General features: G+C 41.8%; 1 long non-coding RNA gene across 3 annotated transcripts in view; it reads right to left on the minus strand.

Annotated features, from left to right (window-relative positions):
* Positions 1-821: 821 nt before the first annotated feature.
* The window catches only part of LOC141983274 (uncharacterized), a 57,367-nt gene continuing 38,479 nt past the window's right edge, over positions 822-19,709 (minus strand). The window contains exons 3-7 of one of the 3 annotated variants that reach the window (XR_012638340.1): positions 13,621-13,791; positions 8,743-8,837; positions 6,766-6,872; positions 2,874-2,966; positions 822-1,387 (exon numbers count right to left, since the gene is read on the minus strand). This is a non-coding gene — a long non-coding RNA (uncharacterized LOC141983274). The remainder of the gene's footprint in view (positions 1,388-2,873; positions 2,967-6,765; positions 6,873-8,742; positions 8,838-13,620; positions 13,792-19,709) is intronic. The other 2 variants (XR_012638338.1, XR_012638339.1) reach the window with 2 other exon arrangements.

A 19,709-nucleotide genomic window follows, 5' to 3' on the forward strand; every position in this document is an offset into this window, starting at 1 on the left:
GGATGGGTTTTGCTGCAATGGGGTTCCCTAACTGCGGTAGGGTGATAGACAGAGTGCATATCCCTACCTTGGCACGTAACCACCTTGCTAAAGAGTACATAACCTGAAAGTGATACTTCTCAATGGTTGCAAGCGCTGGTGGATCACAGGGGCCATTTCACCGACATGAACATGGGATGGTCGGGAAAGGTGCATGACGCATGCATCTTTAGGAACACAGGTCTGTTCAGAAAGCCACAAGAAGGAACTTTCTTTCCAGACTGCAAAATAATTATTGGTGACATTGCAATGCCAATCGTGATCCTGGGAGACCCAGCCTACCCCTTGCTCCCATGGCTTATGAAGCCGTACACCAGCAGTTTGGACAGCAGTAAAGACCCGTTCAACCATAGGCTAAGCAAGTGCAGAATGGTGGTGGAATGTGCCTTTGGATGTTTAAAAGGTCACTGTCATTGTTTGCTTACTAGGTTAGACCTCAGTGAAAGCAATGTCCCCATTGTTATTGCTTCCTGCTATGTGCTCCATAATATCTGTGAAACAAAAGGAGACAAGTTTCTGACGGAGTGGGGGGTTGAGGCCAATTGCCTGGCAGCCAGTTTTGAGAAGCCAGACAGCAGGGCAATAATTAGAGCACATCAAGGGGGACTGTGTCTCTGTGAGGCTTTGAAAACCAGTTTCAGCAAGGAGCCAGAGTAATATCTTATCTGTGTTGTTCCTTACCAAACTGTCCCCTCCATTGCATTTCCTCCCTTGTAAACTCCATCCCACAACCATGCACCATGTGTTGAATGAATAAAGAGCCTTTTCTCCTCAATCCGTTAGGTTTTATTATGCACACAAACATACAGACAGCGAAGAAAAGTAAGAAAAGTACTGTTTGGGGAGAAACAAGGAAAGCTGGCTTATGGATGCACTGCAATAAAAATCAAAGGTGTGGGAATGGGCGCCTTCTGGGCCTTGTATCCTCCCCTGGTGTTGAGTGCAAGGGATACTGAACTCCTGCCCCCCATAGGATGTTTGGGGGAGGAGGATATAGAACTGGGCGATGATGGCAGCAGGTTCAGCATAGGCTGCAGAGGGACTCTAGCATCCAGCTGCCTTTCTTGAACCTCAACAAAATGCCTCAACATGTCTGATTGCTCCTTCATAATCCATAGCATCTCTTCCTGCATGGCACGCTCTTGTTCCCAGCAGGGTCCCCTGTCCTCCCTGTCCATGTCCAGGTTCTCGGAGAGTGTAATCCTCCATGCTCTGAGCTACATCTTGTCACTCTCAGAGGCACCCATTAACTCACTGAACATGTCCTCCGAAGTCATCTTTTTCCACCTTCTAATCTGGGAAAGTCTCTGTCACGGTGTGGAGGATGCACCGACGGACAAGGTTTCAGCTACAAGGAATGCAAAGTACAAGGGTAGCATTGACAGTGCATATATTCTTTCTGGTACAAGGTTGCCAGTTTTGGTTGGACATATTCCTGGAGGTTTCATCACATGACATAGTCTTCAATTAAAGATTAATCTTTAATTCCTGGTGACTCTAGGATAATCCTGGAGGGTTGGCAGCCTTAATAGGGGTATGTTCCTGGGTGGGAGGAGGTGAGCTGGAACAGAGTACACTTCAGTGACCTCCTACCAATAGAAAGACTCTTAGGGGCCACTCTAGCTGGCACAATTTAGAGCAGCCTAAGGCTCTCAGTTAAGCTGGGGGGCACTGAGGGCCACTTTGTTCCCAGGGGGGCCAGGGATCAGGATTAGAATGGTACCTTCAGCCATTTTCACACACCCTTAATATGGGGTCTGTTCCAAGTACTACTTGGTCAGACCCAGATATCTGGCCTTTAGTCGAACACTCTATAAATCTTCTTTTTTAATATATGAGCCAAATCCTTAGATCCATCCATTTTTCACTCTGTACCTACTCAGGTGAACTCCTGTTGACATAAATAGAAGTTTTCATGGGTATCGAGTGAGTAAAATCCAAGTGAAGAGCAATGTTCCCTCTAATATTTTACATCCATGTATGGAATGAATTTTGTTATGTGCACCAATATGGAGGTGATGTGTGGCGGGGGTAGGGCCGACGGGTTCGGAGTGTGGGAGGGGCTTAGGTCTGGGGCAGAGGGTTAGGGTGGAGGGGGGTGAGGGCTTTACCTGGGGGTGAGGACTCTGGAGTGGGGCCAGGGATGAGGGGTTTGGGGTACGGGATTGAGCTCAGGTCTGGGGCAGAGGGTTGGGATGCAGGGGGTGAGGGCTCTGGCTGGGGGTGAGGGCTCTGGGATGGGGCCAGGGATGAGGGGTTTGGGGTGCAGGCTGCCCCATGGCTGCGGTGGGGAGAGAGGACTCCCCCCAGCCCTCTCTTACCTCAGCAGCCTGGGGCCGGGGGAAAGGTGTCTCTCCCTGGTTGCGGCAACTCCGGGGCTGGGGCCAGATTGGGGCCTGGGCCTGGGCCTGGGGAGAGGTGCCTCTTCCCAGCAGTAACTGTTCGGGGGCTGGGGCGGGGGGAGAGGCACCTCTCCCCTCCCGCGTCGCTCCTGCACTGCCCTAGAGGGAACTTAGGTGAAGGACCTCCCATTCTGAATGACTAATTAGCTTCCAAACCAACCTGGAATTTTAATTTGTGGATTGTTAGCACTTATAATACTTTTTGTTAATCTTACGTATTAGTAGTGATGTTTTAGAGAGCACATTGTATCAGCTGAAATATCTGCATTAAATTTGAGTAATGCAGAAAACTGAATGCAGATCATCATTTCAGAATACATAAAGCAAGCCACGAGCAGATGCGTTTCTATACAAATATGTCAGCTGATAAAAACTGATAATGTTCTGAATCATTTCAATATGTATACTCATCCACCAAATCATGCAGCATACCTGGATGTACCAAAATGAGGTTCGTGACAATCGTTTGCTCCCAAGTGCAATAAGATTTAATGTGTTGCTGCTTGCCGAGTTCTGAACCTTTTTCTTTTTGGAATGAGAAGGATGTTCAAAAGAATATATATCATATTATAATCTCTGTATCATCTGCAGTTTACATTCACTACATAAAAGCCCACAAAACTAAGGAAACTCATAGTTAAGGGAGTAAGGGGCCAATCCTGCAAGGTGCAGAGCACCCCCAGCTTCTGCTGATTGCAAATGATTGCCATCACCCTTGTGTTGTATACAACGGGAGGTGGGGATGCTCAGCAAATTGCAAGAAGTACAAGGCACCTTGCAGGATAGAATCCTAAAACTCCCATTACTTATACACAATAGAACTGTAGCTTAATATTATCTTAAAGTCAGTCAGGCTGCCGAAAGATTTGGGTTCAGTTACTAACTGAGAATTTCTTTGCCTTTACGGGTTTGTTGCATTTTGACTGTACATTTGAAATAGGTTTCACTGTGAAAATTAAATCCTTTTTTCAAATTAAATCTATTATCAATTCCTATACAAAAAACTATGTCAAGATGGAGTTTAAGGTTGAGAATACATATCAGTGATTTACGGGTGAAAATAAAACAGGGACACCGACTATCCCAAAAACAAGCCCTGGGAATTCAGAGATAAATTGAAAAGAAATCCAGATATAATGAAACATATGGAAATGCACAGCCAAGGCATCCAAAAGTCTTAACTCTGCCCTTTTAATGACATTTTGCAATAACCATTCAATTCACGATAAGTGCATTTTGGTATTTGTAGTTCCACAAACTGTAAACTCCACTGGCTTCTATTTGCTGCCCCAGTTGGAGTTCAAGGTATTGGTTTTAATTTCAAGCCCTTAATGATCTGGGATTGGATCTCCCTCTCACCCAGTGCAGTACTGGTTCTCAAACTGGAACATCTTCATTATAGATGGAAGAGTATGCTGGGAGGGCATTTTCCAAGGAGGGGTCCTCTGCTTTTCGCTTGCTTTCCCCTGAGGTCTGCTATAGCCAGGAGTTGATAACATTCCGATCATGTTTCAAAGCTCACCTTTTCTTGTGAGTATCTGGAGAGGAGTTAGGTTTATGGAATGAGACAGCAGGATTTTTTATGAGTAGTGTTGTTTATGGGGTAATATTTTGTATTGTTTGTGGCTACTTTTATTTCCTTGATTTCATTGTGTGAAATAAGAAGGTAAATTTTGTAGAGCACTCCTAGTTTAAGATGGGTGCTTAATCTAAATAAGTGGATAAATTACCTTTAAACATTCTTACTCTGGTCCTGCAAACCTGGTAGGAGCCCCATTGAATGGGAAACCAAAGGATTATTTTATAAAGGACAAAGTGACAGTAATATATCTGTTAAAAACATGTTTTTGTTCTTAGAGGACTGAAAAATGTAACTGTTAGCAATTCTTCAGCTCGCCCTATTTCCATTCTTCTTTTTTATTCTATTGGACAGTGTTGTGACATAATTACAGATTGACTTCAGCACATAAAACCTTTCCAATAAATTTCAGTCTTGTTTCAGATATTGGCACAGTACTGGAACTACTCTTGTGAGGGTTTGTAATGATGAAGTGTTGCTTCAAGCTAACTGAGATATGCTTTCTTTCATCGTCTTACTTGATTTATCAGTAGCTTTTGATACAGTTGAGCATGGGGTCCTATTATGTTGCCTTTAGCACTCATGAGTTTTTCTGGCTCGGTGCTGGCATGGCTTACTTCTTATTTAATGGAGCACCATCATTACAATTATGTATCACATCTCTCTTACCATCTTGATGCCTAAAGCTTTATTGTGCAATTGGATTTTGATGATGCAATTTGCCATGACAATACTGCAATAACTGTAAAATCTTCACTATTGTGTGTTAATTTTGTTATCTATAACATATGCACGACATGAGCGGAGGTGATAGACATGTGAGAAACTGTGGAACTATGTAGTACATTTTGTGATAATGTGACCTCTAATGAAACCCAGAACTTGAATCTAGCCCTGAAAGGCTCTACAGATGCAATTTTTTTTATGTGTAGAAAAGCTATTTTAGGCTATTTAAAGAGGTACTTAAAATGTATTAGTTTTATTTTTCTCTCCCCTGAGCCCTGTGTTGGGCACTTGGTAGTGAAGTACTGCTTTTCTGTAACATGTATGGCATCTACTGAATACAGTGTTTATATACTCATTCATCATATATAGTATGTACATGGACTAAGCAATGTGTTTATGTGGATGAATGTATAGGGATCAGCAGGGTAAGATCTGCCACATCCCCAAATCTAGGGCTAAGATGGAATGCTATTGGGCAGTCCCCTGTGCCTGCTACTTCAGCCTACTTTCAGGAAGCATGTTGATAACTTGGAGAGTGTTCAGAGAAGAGGCACAAGACTGATTGCTGTATTTTGAACCCATTACCTCTTGTTCTGTCCTCTCTGGCAAGAGAGAAACTTTTCTCCATCTTTCTTCTGGCAGCCTTTCACATATTTGAAGGCTGCTATCATGTCCCCCCTTAATCTCCTCTTTTCCAAACTAAACTAACCCAGTTCCTTCAGCCTTTGCTAATATGGCTTGCATGCCATCCCTTTGATCATCTTTGTCCCTTTCTTCTGGATCCTTTCCAGTTTCTCTTCATCCTTTCTATACGTTGGTGACCAAAACTGGACACAGTACTCCAGCTGAGGCCTAACCAGCGCCTGAATAGGGTGTGAATAGCATCAGGCCCCACTGACTTGAATTCATTCAAATTGGTCAGAAGATCTCTAACGTGTTCTTTACTTATCCTGATTTGCATCCCTTCTCCTTTATCGTCTATGGTAACTTTGCTAGTTGTCCAGTCATGTGGTGGGGTTTTTTTGTTTGTTTTCCATTACCAGCTCATCTTCTCCATTGAGCAGTGGACCCATACCATCCCTGTTCCTTCTTTTTTGTCTGACATATTTCTAGAACCCCATCTTGTCATCTCTAATATTTCTTGCCCACTGTAACTTATTCTTTGCCTTGGCTTTCCTGATTTTGTCCCTACACACTCGCACTATTCCCTATTCGTCCTTGGTGACTTGCCCCTCCTTCCATTTCCTGTATGTATCCCTTTTGGTTTTTAGATAGCTAAAAAGTTCCTTCTGCAGCCACATGGGCTTCCTGTGGCTCTTCTTATATTTCCTCTGTATATCCTGGGCCCAACAGGGCTACAACAATGCAGCATAAGAGCCATTATATTTTATTAATAAGAAGAGTCATAATTTCCCTTTTGAATCACATCTTAATATGTCATCTCTAGACACAAGTCCCTATTATTCATTGAGAGATCTGGGTACATATTTGATTCAGCTTCTACTGGGCAGCTCAGATGGTGTTCAGCACCCTATAAAAACTTGGATATATAGTCAGGCTGGGGAACCTATTTAACTTCCTTACTCTCACTTATTTGAGGGACCTTATATTCATTGCCACCTCCCCATCCCACAAAACATCACTATGCTGTACTACAGTATATTAGGTTTTGGGTTTTTTTTAAACACCCACGACCATTGTATATTATAGTACCAAAAAATTAACTTGATTTTTTTTCTTAGCCTTTTCTTCTCATTATTATGGGAATCCTGCAGGAATAGTAGTCAGTTCCTACTGGTCAGTGAAGAATTCCCTAGTATTTCAGACAAATCTCTCTCACCTACAGTTATTGGAGAACTTACTATCTTAAAAAAAAGGCTAGTTGATTAACTCAACACAAATGTATATGTAATTAACCCAGGGAACTCATTGCCTCAGGATGCTATTGAAACAGATACCACAGTAACATTCCAGAGTGGGTTAGACATTTAAATGATGAACAGCAACATTTTCACTTACACTGAATCTGAATCCTTCTTGATCTGGCAGGTGTCATTAGATAATCAACATGCTCCTCCATCTCTCTCTGTTGAGCTACTTGCCAGGATGGCCACCTTGTTGTGTCTCTGTAATAAATATATATATTTGAGCAATAAGGTTGTTGACTTATTGCTCAAGCTCTAACCTGGAGGACCAGTGGACTGTTTTTGTCTGATCCATACTCTTTGACCTGTCCTTGGGTGACCTTACCAGGATTTAAACCTCCTGCCAGCATAGCACACAAGATCATTGGAACACACAAGCCTTCCACCATGTCAAGGTGCAGTTCCCAGGGAAGTTTCACTTACATTTATGAAGTTAAATATGGCAAGGGATATCAGTCCCCATGCTTCAGAACATAAAGTGATCATGGGCTCAGGCTAGGAAAGGTACTTTCATAGATTAGTAGTTCACAACTGAGTATGTTAAGGCAGTGGTTCTCAACCAGGGGCCTGGGGCCCAGTGGGGGGCCCACAAGCAGGTTTCAGGGGGTCCACCAAGCAGGGCTGGCATTAGACTTTCTGGGGCTGAGGGCGGAAAGCTGATGCCCCACCGCCTGGGGCTGAAGCCTGGGGCTCCCAACCCTGCCACCCAGGGCTGAAGCTGAACCTGAGCAACTTGGCTTTGCAGGGCCCCCTATGGTGTGGGGCCCTGGGCAATTGCCCTGCTTGTTACCCCCTAACGCTGGCCCTGGCTTTTATATGCAGAAAAACAGTTGTTGTGGCACAGACAGGCCATGGCATTTTTATAGCATGTTGAGTGGCGGGGGGGGGCGGGCAGAAAGAAAAAGGTTGAGAACCCCTGTGTTAAAGGGTTGCAGTGCTGTCTTCTGAAGAGTGTGGCATTGTTTATTCTTGTAGACAGAGGATACTGGACTAGAAGGACCATTGGTCTCTTACAGTAGTAATCATAATATATTGTAATGGCAATATGTCAAGTCTCAGGATATATTTTCAGAGGGACTCTTGCAGTTTTTCTAAGATAAGATGCAAATTTTGTCCCTGCCTTTGGCCTAGCCTACATTATACAGGCATAGCTGTGTCAGTCAGACATGCAAAAAACCACACCCCCTAGCGATATTGTCAAGGTGCCAAAACCCTCAGTAATTATGGATGCAGCCATTTCAGCAGAAGAGGACTTCGGCCAGCATAGCTAACATCATTCGCAGAGGTGATGTTCCTATACCATTAGAACTCCTCCTTCTGTCATTGTACGCTGCAACTAAACCTTTTGTAGTGATAATCACCCATTTTTTCATGGTTTGTGTGTATAAAAATGTCTTCTGTACTTTCCCCAGTATGCATCCGATGAAGTGAGCTGTAGCTCAAGAAAGCTTATGCTCAAATAAATTGGTTAGTCTCTAAGGTGCCACAAGTACTCCTTTTCTTTTTGCAAATACAGACTAACACGGCTGTTACTCTGAATCCTGTCATTGTAAGGAGAGTGATCACTTTAGATAAGCTATTACCAGCAGGAGAGTGGGGTGGGGGGAGAGAAAACCTTTTGTAGTGGTAAACAACCATTTTTTCATGGTTTGTGTGTATAAAAAGATCTTGTGTACTTTCCACAGTATGCATCCGATGAAGTGAGCTGTAGCTCATGAAAGCTTATGCTCAAATAAATTGGTTAGTCTCTAAGGTGCCACAAGTACTCCTTTTATTTTTGCAAATACAGACTAACACGGCTGTTACTCTGAAATATGCCAATATAGGCTCTGTAGTGTAGAGGTGGCCTAAGTGGCTACAGAGGGTGGCCTAAGTGGCTACATAGGCCATAAAGGTGGAATATCTGTCCTTCATAGAATTGTTCCATGGCCTGTGGGGAAGGGAAGGAGAGCATGCTTCCTTCCGCACATCTGTGTAGCACCCAGCCTTGCTACTTGGCCTGGGTTTTAGATATCCCCCTAAATGATATTTTTGTAAAAATGTATGGAACAAACATAACATTTCCTATTACCATTACTATGATCATTCTTCTTGTGCTTTGTGTCCCTTGCTTCCATCTTTTGTCCGGCATACTAAGTCTCTGTTCTCGAGTGCGGGATCTAGGCTCTAATGTGATATAAATAATAACAAGTTAGATGAGGTTGTCTTGCATGATAGAATTCATGAACTCAGATTTTAAGGCCAGAAAGGGCCATTACGGTCATAAAATCTAGCCTGCAATCAGTCGTAGGATAAATCTGCTTCTCTCTGTTCTCATTAGAGATGGGCTAATGACATAAAATTCAGCCAGATTTACAGAGTATTTGGATCCAGAATTTTGGTATAGGTTTGTCTGTGCTTCTTCATACTTCCCAGTTTGCATTAGTTTGTTGAAATAGAATTTTAAAATGTGGGAAGAAGCCCCTTTTGAAACAACTAGCTATTATCCTTGTGAGGCCCACATTTCCAAGCGTAGCAGGGCAAAGCAATGTGGAATCCATTCATTAAATGACACATTAAGCAGCAAGAGCCTTTTTTCTGTATTGCCTGCAATAAAATATATTCAAATCACTCCATATTTCATTAAAATTATCAGTGAAATGATTTTCATCTAATGTTATTTCTGCTTTTAATAAAAAAGGGCCGGACAGAATGAATAACTGAACATTTTTTCTCCCTTTCTTTCTCTTTTACAGTTATGATATTGAAAATATCCCACAAGTGAGGGAATGACACATAAATTGAGTTATGAAGGTCATATGCTATGAAGTGCAGCTATTTTCCATATTTCTGCAAAGGTATGATCAGTCCCATTGGGTATAAACTATTTTAGTTCATGGTAAGTTTAAAGACTATGTGCATTGAGCTTGATATAGAATTGTTTACAGTAGGCTGTATTGACTTTGAAGTGCAGGTTTTGAAAGCTTGTATGTTCTTGGTTCCTGTTTTTTAAAAGTATATGAAGTATATTAAGCCTTCAGCAATAGGCTTTACTGAAATTGTCAAGTTTAAAGTAGTTTTGAAAGCTTTTTTTTTTGGATCCCAGAGCTGTGACAATTAGATTATTTTACTGTGATGCTGCCCATTGTTTGCTGATTAGAAGAGAAGCTTTGAAACCACAGACATGATTAAATGAGAAATGGTCATTTGAAGAAAAATAATACTTGGGAGACAGATTAATTTTATTTCTTTTGATCTTAAGCTTATTGTGAACATAGATAAATGTAAGCTTTGCTGCAGGTATCCCAGATGGGTGTCAGATACCCTATAGGAACTGAAAGGAGGTGTTAGCAAAGCAAGAAGAGATTAGGATTGTCTCCTGGTTGTGTACTCAGAAATAAAGATGATTCTGAGGAATGTGTATAAAATAATAATAATTACAATTGAGGCAAAAATAGTTGTCAAAATAGTACAGTAAGCAAAGGCTAGTGTTGTGATGAGACAGACACCTTGAAAGCTCTTTTTACTTGTAATAAAATAATCAGTCCAGATTCTTTCTCTTTTAATTTTGATCATTAGCATAATAAAAAACAGAACATATCAAGGAATGGGCATCATCATAAACTATCCCCTGCAGCAGAGTACTGGGAATTAATGTAAAGCACGGGGAGGGGTCATCACATAATAATGCCCATGAGCATTTTTTTTTCTTAACAGCTTAAATATGTTCTTAATTATAAGCTTCCGTTCTGCAGAATTAGTGAAGAATACGAAGATAAAGAAAATAGAATTATTTAATTTGGGTCAAGAAGTTAAAAGGACTAAACACAAAGCACAGGTAATTTTTACATACGACTGTGATTTGAAAACTCATAATCATATTACATTTCTGTATCCGGTAAAGACATGTTGAAAGTAAAGTACAAAACTTAAATAGCATAGGGAGAACTCAAGCTGTGGATGAAATGCCACATTGAGAGAAATTATTTTAGTGGCAACTTTTTTTCTAATTTAAACTAAATGTTAAGCCTTTGATGATCCTCCTGAACTAAAATGTAATTCTGTCTGTGTTGCGATTAAGTGGAAGCAGAAAATAGTTCCAGATTTTCACAAGTTGTTGTTGATTTTGATGCTTTTGTTACCTAGCCTGTTCTGTTTCAGTCCTGTTTATCAGACTTCTTTACAAACCACCTTAATTGCTTTCTCTTGGATCAGCTTGTTTAGTTACTGCACCTCACACGCTGCAGGTGTCCCCTTAGAGATAGCAGGGTTCTGGCCTCATCAGTACCCTGCCGAGACCTTTATCAGTTGTAGGCAGTGAGTTTTCTGATTGGATTAAAGATTGATTATATTCTAATCACACCATCTAGACAGGCAGCTTGTGGTCAATGGGATCTTGTAATCAGTGCTGGGATAATGAGATGCATACAGCTGGGCTTGTTGAACATCAGGTTTCGGCCCACAACCGCTGCTGTGTTCAGAAAGAGACCATTTACAACAGCAACATGTTTGAGAAGAAATGGGATAGTCAGTTTGCCAGTGGGAACTTTAGTTTAAAGTATTTCCCAAAGCATTCAGGCTGCTGTTAGAATGACAGTAAGTGCCTTAATTTCCAAAAGCTATCTGCAAAGGTCTCCCTGCAAAAAGTCTGCTAAAATGGCTGCAGCCTCCAAGCTGTGTACTTAAAAGAGCCTGGAAGACATCAGAAATGTGCCAAATCCCAAATATTTCAGACAAACACAAAACAGGGTTTATTATTTTGAGCCAATTCCATTTTGCCTTCCTCATGAAAGTAACCCCACTGAAGTGAATGAAGTCACAGTGGGATGAATTTGGCACTCAGGTCTCAACTCATGAGAGAACCATGAAGATTTACAAATAATAGAGTATATATAGAGAGAGTATATAGAGAGTAAACATAAGATATTTGGTTTTGTCTCCATTGATTATTTACGCATTGATGTGTGCTCAGTGGTATGTATACAAGGCAAAGGTTTCTCCAAAAAAGGACTCTACAACTTGGAAACTTTGTTAGCTGCATATTGTTTACATATATGTTTCTGTGACAATGAACTATGAGTGTCCAGCAGGTAGGTTCAGGACCACCTCTTGTTTGTTTACTGTATTAAAATTAATTGTCTAAATTTGTTTCACCATCATCTGCCACTACTTCAGACGGTGATTCTGCTTTGGGTGATCTTGGTTTTCCAGTTTTGGGGAAAGCTGTCCTAGTCAGCTGGGTTTGATTCTGTTCTACGCTATGAATCCTTTAGGGCAAAAATCAACAGGATCATGGACCGGGAACCACTTTTAAAGAAGATTGCTGTATCCTTACATTCTGCTGTAAATGAACCAGTCAAGAGAGTCTGGCAGAAACCTTGCACCTCTCTTTCCTTATTCTGAGTGGCTGAGAAAAAGTACATTTTATCTTCAGGCAGCTGTGTATCTGTCTCACACATACAAATGCACATAAGAGCTTCAGCAGTCAATCAGTAAAGCACATTGTGGTGAGCAGTACTTTTGGAGAGGAAAATTCACAACCGGGAATTCAAAATTCCAGGACATCAGTACTATAAGTGAGGTTATGTACTTCTGGAAATGGCAATCCAAGCAGTGATATGGCATCATCTTCACTTGCCCCCTGAATAAAGAGGAGGGTGTGTTGAAAATATTTCTGTATGCAATATGGCCTGAGTGGTACCCTAAAGTTCAGAGGTATTTACCCAAACTTTGGAGAAACTGCACAAGAAAAAAATGTAGGAAAAGAGATTATACAGGCTCACAAAATATCTGTATTATACCGATGTACATTGTGTCAGAGCATGAACTGTTTAAATATAGAGTTTTAAAACTATTTCAGCATTTGTTGTAAACATCAGCATTTATTGTAAACTGGTGAAGTAGTGATTATCTTGTGCGCTCAGTTCGCACACTATAATTACAGTACCTAATCCTAATCATGAAAGGAGTCTGTTACCTGCCAGAAATTTAAGTAATATTTTCTTTTTTAAAGGTGCATAACTACAAAATCTTAGCATATCAGTAAAATTCACAGCAAATGGATAATTTCCTCTAGATTTCTCACTACAGAATAAAAAGGTTCACTTTTACAAGTCTGTCATAAACTCTGCACTGTCTTAATGCAGAATGCCATTTAGTTCTGTGGATTCTGCCCTTGATGAATAACAAGCATGAAGTCAGTTGGCTAAATCCTGGAGTCCTTACTCAGACAAAATACTTATTGGCTAGGAGTGATTGCTTGAGTAAAAGCAACAACCTCAGGTTTTGGTCCCAGGATTGGGCTCAATAGATTCTTGTTTGATGTAGAAAGCTTGTTTGCAATATCATCATAACCATCATTCCATTTAAAGTCCCCTGCTTAATACTGATACTGATGGACTAATTATCCAGAGGTGGAATTTTTGGGAGAAAAACATTTTAAATATATAAAGGTGAATGCAGAATATAACATTTCCTAATCTCTGTTCATTTTAAATTTGAATAACCTGCTACAGACTCCAGGTGCTCTCTTTGCTGAGCTCACCTTTTCAAGCAGAATAATCTGAACTGTATTTTACAATAGCATCTCTTATTCAAAGGGGTGAATTTTTTTCCCTAAGTTACACGTGTGCAATCCTACTTAAGATCATGAGATTTCTTGCCTGTGACTGAAAGTAGAATTTGGTCTAGTATATTTTAAAACTGTCTGAAAACCAATAAACTAGATATGGCAACTAAGGTGGTTGTAGAGGCAAAGGTGGCAGCTCAGCTACTAAGCACTCATTAAAGGTAGAAAACATTTAGCCTGGGACAGTAGGAGCTCTTTCACTGAGGAGGGAATGTTGTACAGGAGAATATCACTCTTTCTCCTTTCCACCATGGGGGTTTTGGTAGCCAATTAGCAAGGCTGACCTTTACTGACTTTTAAACATGCCTCCATTATTGAGAAGACCATAGTTCACCCAGATACCTTTATGGTATTGACATGCTATCCATGCTGATTGTGCTGCTTGCTGCCTGTGTGCTGCTACCCAGTGCGTGGTTCGACACAGCATGCGAAGGATGGGTTGAAGATTCAGTCACTTTGAAATATGCCATCTTCTATAGCCAGCTGTCTCTCAGGTGGAGACAAAGGCTGCTGCTGGGAAGAGGAGAAGGAAATAGACTGTCACTCTCTCTAACCTGGAGATGGGGGAGGAGTGGGAAAGCCACTTCCTCTCAAATGATCACAGGGGAGCCCATTTCCCAGAATCTCTCCAGCACCTGTACTACTTTTAGAAGGCATCCACATAAATGGGCCTGTGTATTGGCATCGTCACGTAGGGAGGGAAGATGAAGTCTTGGATCCTCCTGATGACACTTCCAAATAGCTACTGGCTGCTAGAGCAGATTCTTGAGGGGAGTGCATCAGAAATGACAGCTCCACTGGTGCTGCTCCTCTTTGGAGAGTCGTAAGGAAGGGATGCTGCAAGCTGGTATTTGATTGAGGAGCTCTGGGAGCAGTGACATTCTCTACTTCTACTCTGAAACACGCAGGGTCTGTCTCGATTCCCACTACAGGCAGGGGCGCAGCTGGCAAGGATTCTTGGAAGAGCAGAAGGTTGTGATTCTATTCTCATTTTCAGAAACTGTGACCAAACTTCCTGGCAGTCGCTTTGTATTTTGAAGGCAGTCTCCAGAAGGAAAAGGTCTAGAGACTTTGGCCTTTTAATGAAAGTTTAGGATTCTACCAGTTATCTGGCACATTAAAAAGTGTATTAGGAACCTCTGGGCTGTTCTGACCATCCTAATAACTTCCCAAATGAGGCTTTACTTTCTCAGAACTGTTCCTGTGTACTAGAGCTCACCACAACCTCATCAAATAAACCTCATTGTGAAGTTTTTAAGATAACCTGTTTTGTCCCATTCCCCCCCAAATTAGAAGTTTTGAAACACAATTGCACTCCATTTTATTGAAGTTCCACCCAAATCAAAGTCTGTTGTCCAAATTACCGCAAAACATTGTCTTGTGGCTGTGGACCACACATACAAAATTTGAAATAGAATTGACCTCTTCTAGGGACTTTTGGAAGGTTCTGGAGTGACAAAATAGGTCCAGTCTTTAATGCTGGAGATGCAACTCTATCACCTCTCCATAATATATAGCATGTACAAGATCTGACAGACTGATCCTAGTATAAGAACAGCCTGTATATTTCTGCTGTTGTATCCAATGACAGGAATTTTGACATCCTGGGAGTTAGATCATAAAATTAGAAATAAAATCCATCGGCTGAATGGTCAATGGATAGTTCAAATGTCTGAAAAAAATGATTATCATTCAATGCTATGTAGTAATCATTCAATGCTAGTAATAATCAAGACAAAGAGGACGTAAACTTTAGCAAACTTATGACAGCCATTGGGAAAAATCTGATAGTTCGTTACTGTGCCTTTCTCACTCTCTGACAGTGAGTGCCAACCTCAGGGTAAAAGCGGCAACAGATCCAGACTAACACAGCTACCCCTCAGCTGCTTAACCTCAGGGCAGACACCTCAAAGTGGGTGTGTGTTCTATAATTAGCTTTTACCAACCCAGTAACAAGTGTGAACTCCTAAAGCACTATACCAGTCTTACCATGGAGTCACAGACAGTCCTCTTCAGCATTCCAGTATATCTTGCCATCCAGGCAAGCGGTACTAAGAGATAGTTGGTTGCCTTACTCCAAGGATCACAAAAGATACAGGTTGCTTCCAGTCCGCAGAGACCAGTCACATACCCCAGGCCAATTTGTACCATAGAACTCACACCAAAGACAACATTTGTAGCCAATCCTATAGTAAACTAACTAAGGATTTATTAACTAGGAAAAGGAAATGAGAGAATTATTTAAAGGTTAAAGCACGCAATATATATGCACAAATGCGTTACAGTCTATCGTTCCAAAAGGGACAGAGCTGTAGTAATTTCTCCGCACTGAATGTATTTTAGAGCTAACCCAGGTTGACCCTGGGGATCTCTGCCCCTGTTTCAGCTGCAGCCCTGTGAGATTCCAAACATCAGAGAGAGAGAGAGGGAAAAATTTTCTTGTCATCTAGTTTTAGTTTCTTCTTTCAGAATTCAAGCTGATGGGATGAGCCTTTTTGCCTCTTTCTCAGTGTGATGAGGCAATTGACAAAGCCGTTGTGTTGTGATGTCCCATGATGCCCCATTTGGATTCAGTAGTCCTTCCTGATGGGCAGGAGATAATGTCTTTTATAAGCATTCAGCATTTTGCATTAGGTGAAGTGTTTTCCCTGTTTGGTGAGTTACATAGTTCAGACTGGTTTCAGAGTAACAGCCGTGTTAGTCTGTATTCGCAAAAAGAAAAGGAGGACTTGTGGCACCTTAGAGACTAACGAATTTATTTGATCATGAGCTTTCGTGAGCTACAGCTCACTTCATCGGATGCATACTGTGGAAATTGCAGAAGACATTATATACACACAGAGACCATGAAACAATACCTCCTCCCACCCCACTCTCCTGCTGGTAATAGCCAAACATTTTACAGTTATGGGGCAACTTAAGTATTACCTCATAGCATGGGATACAGACATTCTAAGTAGGATTAATACATGCAGCAACTTACAAGCATTTCATAAAGTCTAAACACACTTGTAGAAGTCCAGTACTCATCTTAACCATGCTGACAAATAAGTGAGCTTTACTGCTTTCCAGCAATGAATTTGTAAGTGTTTGACTTGCTAAAGCCTTGGCAAGAGCTGGCACCTTGTGTGCCAGCATCACAATGCCTTTGGGGAAGGGGGATTGTGAGAAATTGTAGCAGAAAATAAACAGTGGTCTTGCTGAACACATATTTTGTATTTAATTAAAATGTTCTCAAGGACAAAATACACATCCTTTGGATTCCAGGAACGAAAGAAGGTTGCCGTTCTGCTCCATAATAGGGTAGTTTCAAGTCTCATAAAGATTGCATATACAGCACACATTTCCTTTAAAGTTCCACCTCTTGGAGTAAGAAGCATCTCAGAATGGATATCCTCAGATAGGTCATAGCACAGGGACTGGCAACCTATGGCATGCAGCCTGCCAGGGTAAGTCCCCTGGTGGGCCGGGCCGGTTTGTTTACCTGCCATGTCCGCAGGTTTAGCCTATCACAGCTCCCACTGGCCGCAGTTCGCCGTTCCAGGCCAATGGGGGCTGCGGGAAGTGGCATGGGCCAAGGGATGTGCTGGCCGCCGCTTTCGGCAGCCCCCATTGGCCTGGAACGGCGAACTGCAGCCAGTGGGAGCTGTGATCGACCGAACCCGCGGACACGGCAGGTTAACAAATTGGCCCGGCCCGCCAGGGGCTTACCCTGGTGGACTGCGTGTCAAAGGTTGCTGATCCCTGTCATAGCACATGAAGTTCTTTTAGAGATGCAAACCACAACACAAACATTACTTATTTTTACTTGTCATTCCCCATAAATCAATACACATTTTGCAATGTAACTTAGGTTCAGAAGAAAAAGAATTGGAAGTTAATGCAAGATGTGAAAATGTGCCATAAAAATGATATTGGCAGTGATCTCTAACTCCTAATAGCATAGTTGAAGATTAAGCTAAAGGTTGTCAAAAAGAGAAAAGTTGCTCATCATTTAATGTTCTGCTGATGAAGTCACAAAGTAATAATATCAGTGGGGATTCTGAAATTGGTACAAAGCATTAGGGAAGGCTGAAGATGAAATGATATGGAAGAAGTTGTTGAAGATAATAAAGTAGCAGTTTCACAGCTGAAGGAGGAACAGTGGAGACTTTCAACTCAGTTGATGATAGGACTGAGCTAGACTGTAATCATAAAGCATGAACAAACAACCTGCTAGAAATAAAACTCTGAGTTAACAAGGCAGTATGCTAACAAGTACTGAGAAATCATGTGAAATGCTTCAAGGCGTAATAGGATCTGCATAGAGGAAGTGAATTAGGCAGTGAAGAGCTCTGTTAAAATTTCAGCTGAAAAGAGCTCAGGATGAACATTTTGTATTGGGAATTGAAAAAATACTAAATTATTAAAGCTAAGTAAGGTTTTGACATGAAATCACAAAACCAGTCACATTCTGAGTTAAGTTTCTCTGAACCATCTTAATTACGCCCTGCCCGACAGAACCAATGCAGTATGCAATATTAAGCTTATCCATTGTTTCCATGTTAACATTTTAATACATTATGGCAACTGTGGTGATGGTGAAGTAACCCAAACTGATATACAGACATGTATGCGGGTATGGGTTTCCTTGCATGATTTAATTTGGACACAATTTCCCTATTCAGTTTCACGGATAAGGGCCTCTCTGATTAGAAAACTAACTACTAAGCATATGCCTACAAGGAATTTGGTATGTTTGGGTTTTGGACTTCATTTCTTGCAACTGATGGAATTTGATTCACCCTTATGGGCAGTGCACCAGAAAAAGATTCACCCCGCAAGGAGGCCAGGTATAGCTGGACCAAACTCACCCACTAATCTCAAGGCCTTCTTACTACTGCTAGTTTCATGCTGCCAGTGGCTCTTTTTTCTTCTAGAAGTCTTCCACCTTCATTCCTTAGAAGACCCATCAGTTCCTTTACAACCTGTGCTCTGAGGGCATTTGTAATTTGATTCTTGCCTGGAACCTGCACTGCCTTTTTTGTTTCTCTGCTCTTTCCTTCACTCAATTTTTTCTGGCTACATGCTTTGCAGATCAGCTCCACTAGCTTGTACAGCTCAATACTGAATTTTTCTGTACTGTATTGTACTTAAATAGTTTGTTTTTTTATTATCCTACTTAATCATATGTAATTTCATTGGGTGGTTGCAGGTTGCTACTCTGAGAGTTGTTGTGATAAATGAGCCCACACATTTACCCTAGTTGTGAGCTCAGCTAAACAGTGAGTGCAGGTTCATAAGATGTCAAAGTAACCTATAACAACAAATGTTGGTGGAAAAAGGTATGAAAGGGAAACAGACTGAATTAGTGCAAACAAAAAGGCTTGCTTTTTTGATATAACTCAAGGATTGTGTAAACAAGAAAAGTTTGGAACCAGAATGCAGTGAACCAAAATTGATGTGTTAGATACTAGGACTAATTGGTGGACAATATACTGTGGGGATGGGCTATTTCCACACATCACTACCTTTTGAGGTCCTTAAAGAAAGAGACTTTGCGGAAAATTGATGGCTGGAGCGAGGTTCACTATCTTGACTGCCACCACCACTATCTCCTGGGACCCCAGACCTTCTTTGTCCTTATCCTGGGAGATGTCCTGACCAGATGGGGCCCGGGAGAGGGATTGAGATGACATCACCTCCTCCTAAATCAGGAATACCACCTGGGATGTGAGGCCCTGCCCCTCCCCATGTGTCATTTTTCTTCTCCACCTTATTTCTTCTTTTTACTATCCCTCTCCTTTTCCATTTTGTTTAATAAAAGTCTGGCTTAGCTGGCCAAGACTGTGTATTTTGCACCACTGCTGTAAACATGTGACCAGGAAGAGACAACTAAAACAATGTTCTACATAGCATAGGCGCAGATTTCATGGGTGCTCTGGGGCTGGAGCACCCACGGAAAAACAATTGTAGGTGCTCAGCACCCATCAGCCACTTCTGATCAGCTGTTCAGTGGACCCTACTGATCAGCTCCTCCCCCTACTCCCCAGCGCATTCTGCCCGGCACTGATCAGCTGTTTAGCAGCAGGCCGGAGGCATTTGGGAAGAGGGGGAGGAGCAGGAGTGGGAAAAAGTGGGACGGGGCCTTAGAGGTGGGGCAGAGAGAGAGTAGGAAGAGGTGGAGCAAGGGTGGGGCCTTGGGGGAAGGGCCAGAGTTGGGGGAGGGTCTTCAGCGCGTAGTGGGGGTGGAGCACCCCCAGGGAAAGCTGAAAGTCGGTGCCTGTGCTACACATCCCAATGCTGGTACATGTTTGCTAGGTCTCAGAGTGGCTGGTAAGGCCATGTGCTGTGCTGGTGTTTCTCCAGCAGTGAGGTTGCAAATGACAGTCAACATCAGAGACAGAAGCTGCATTGTCTATCTTTGCTGCATTGTCTATCTTTATATTTCT

Source organism: Natator depressus, chromosome 2, assembly GCF_965152275.1.
Source record: "Natator depressus isolate rNatDep1 chromosome 2, rNatDep2.hap1, whole genome shotgun sequence".
Taxonomy (NCBI): Eukaryota; Metazoa; Chordata; order Testudines; family Cheloniidae; genus Natator; species Natator depressus.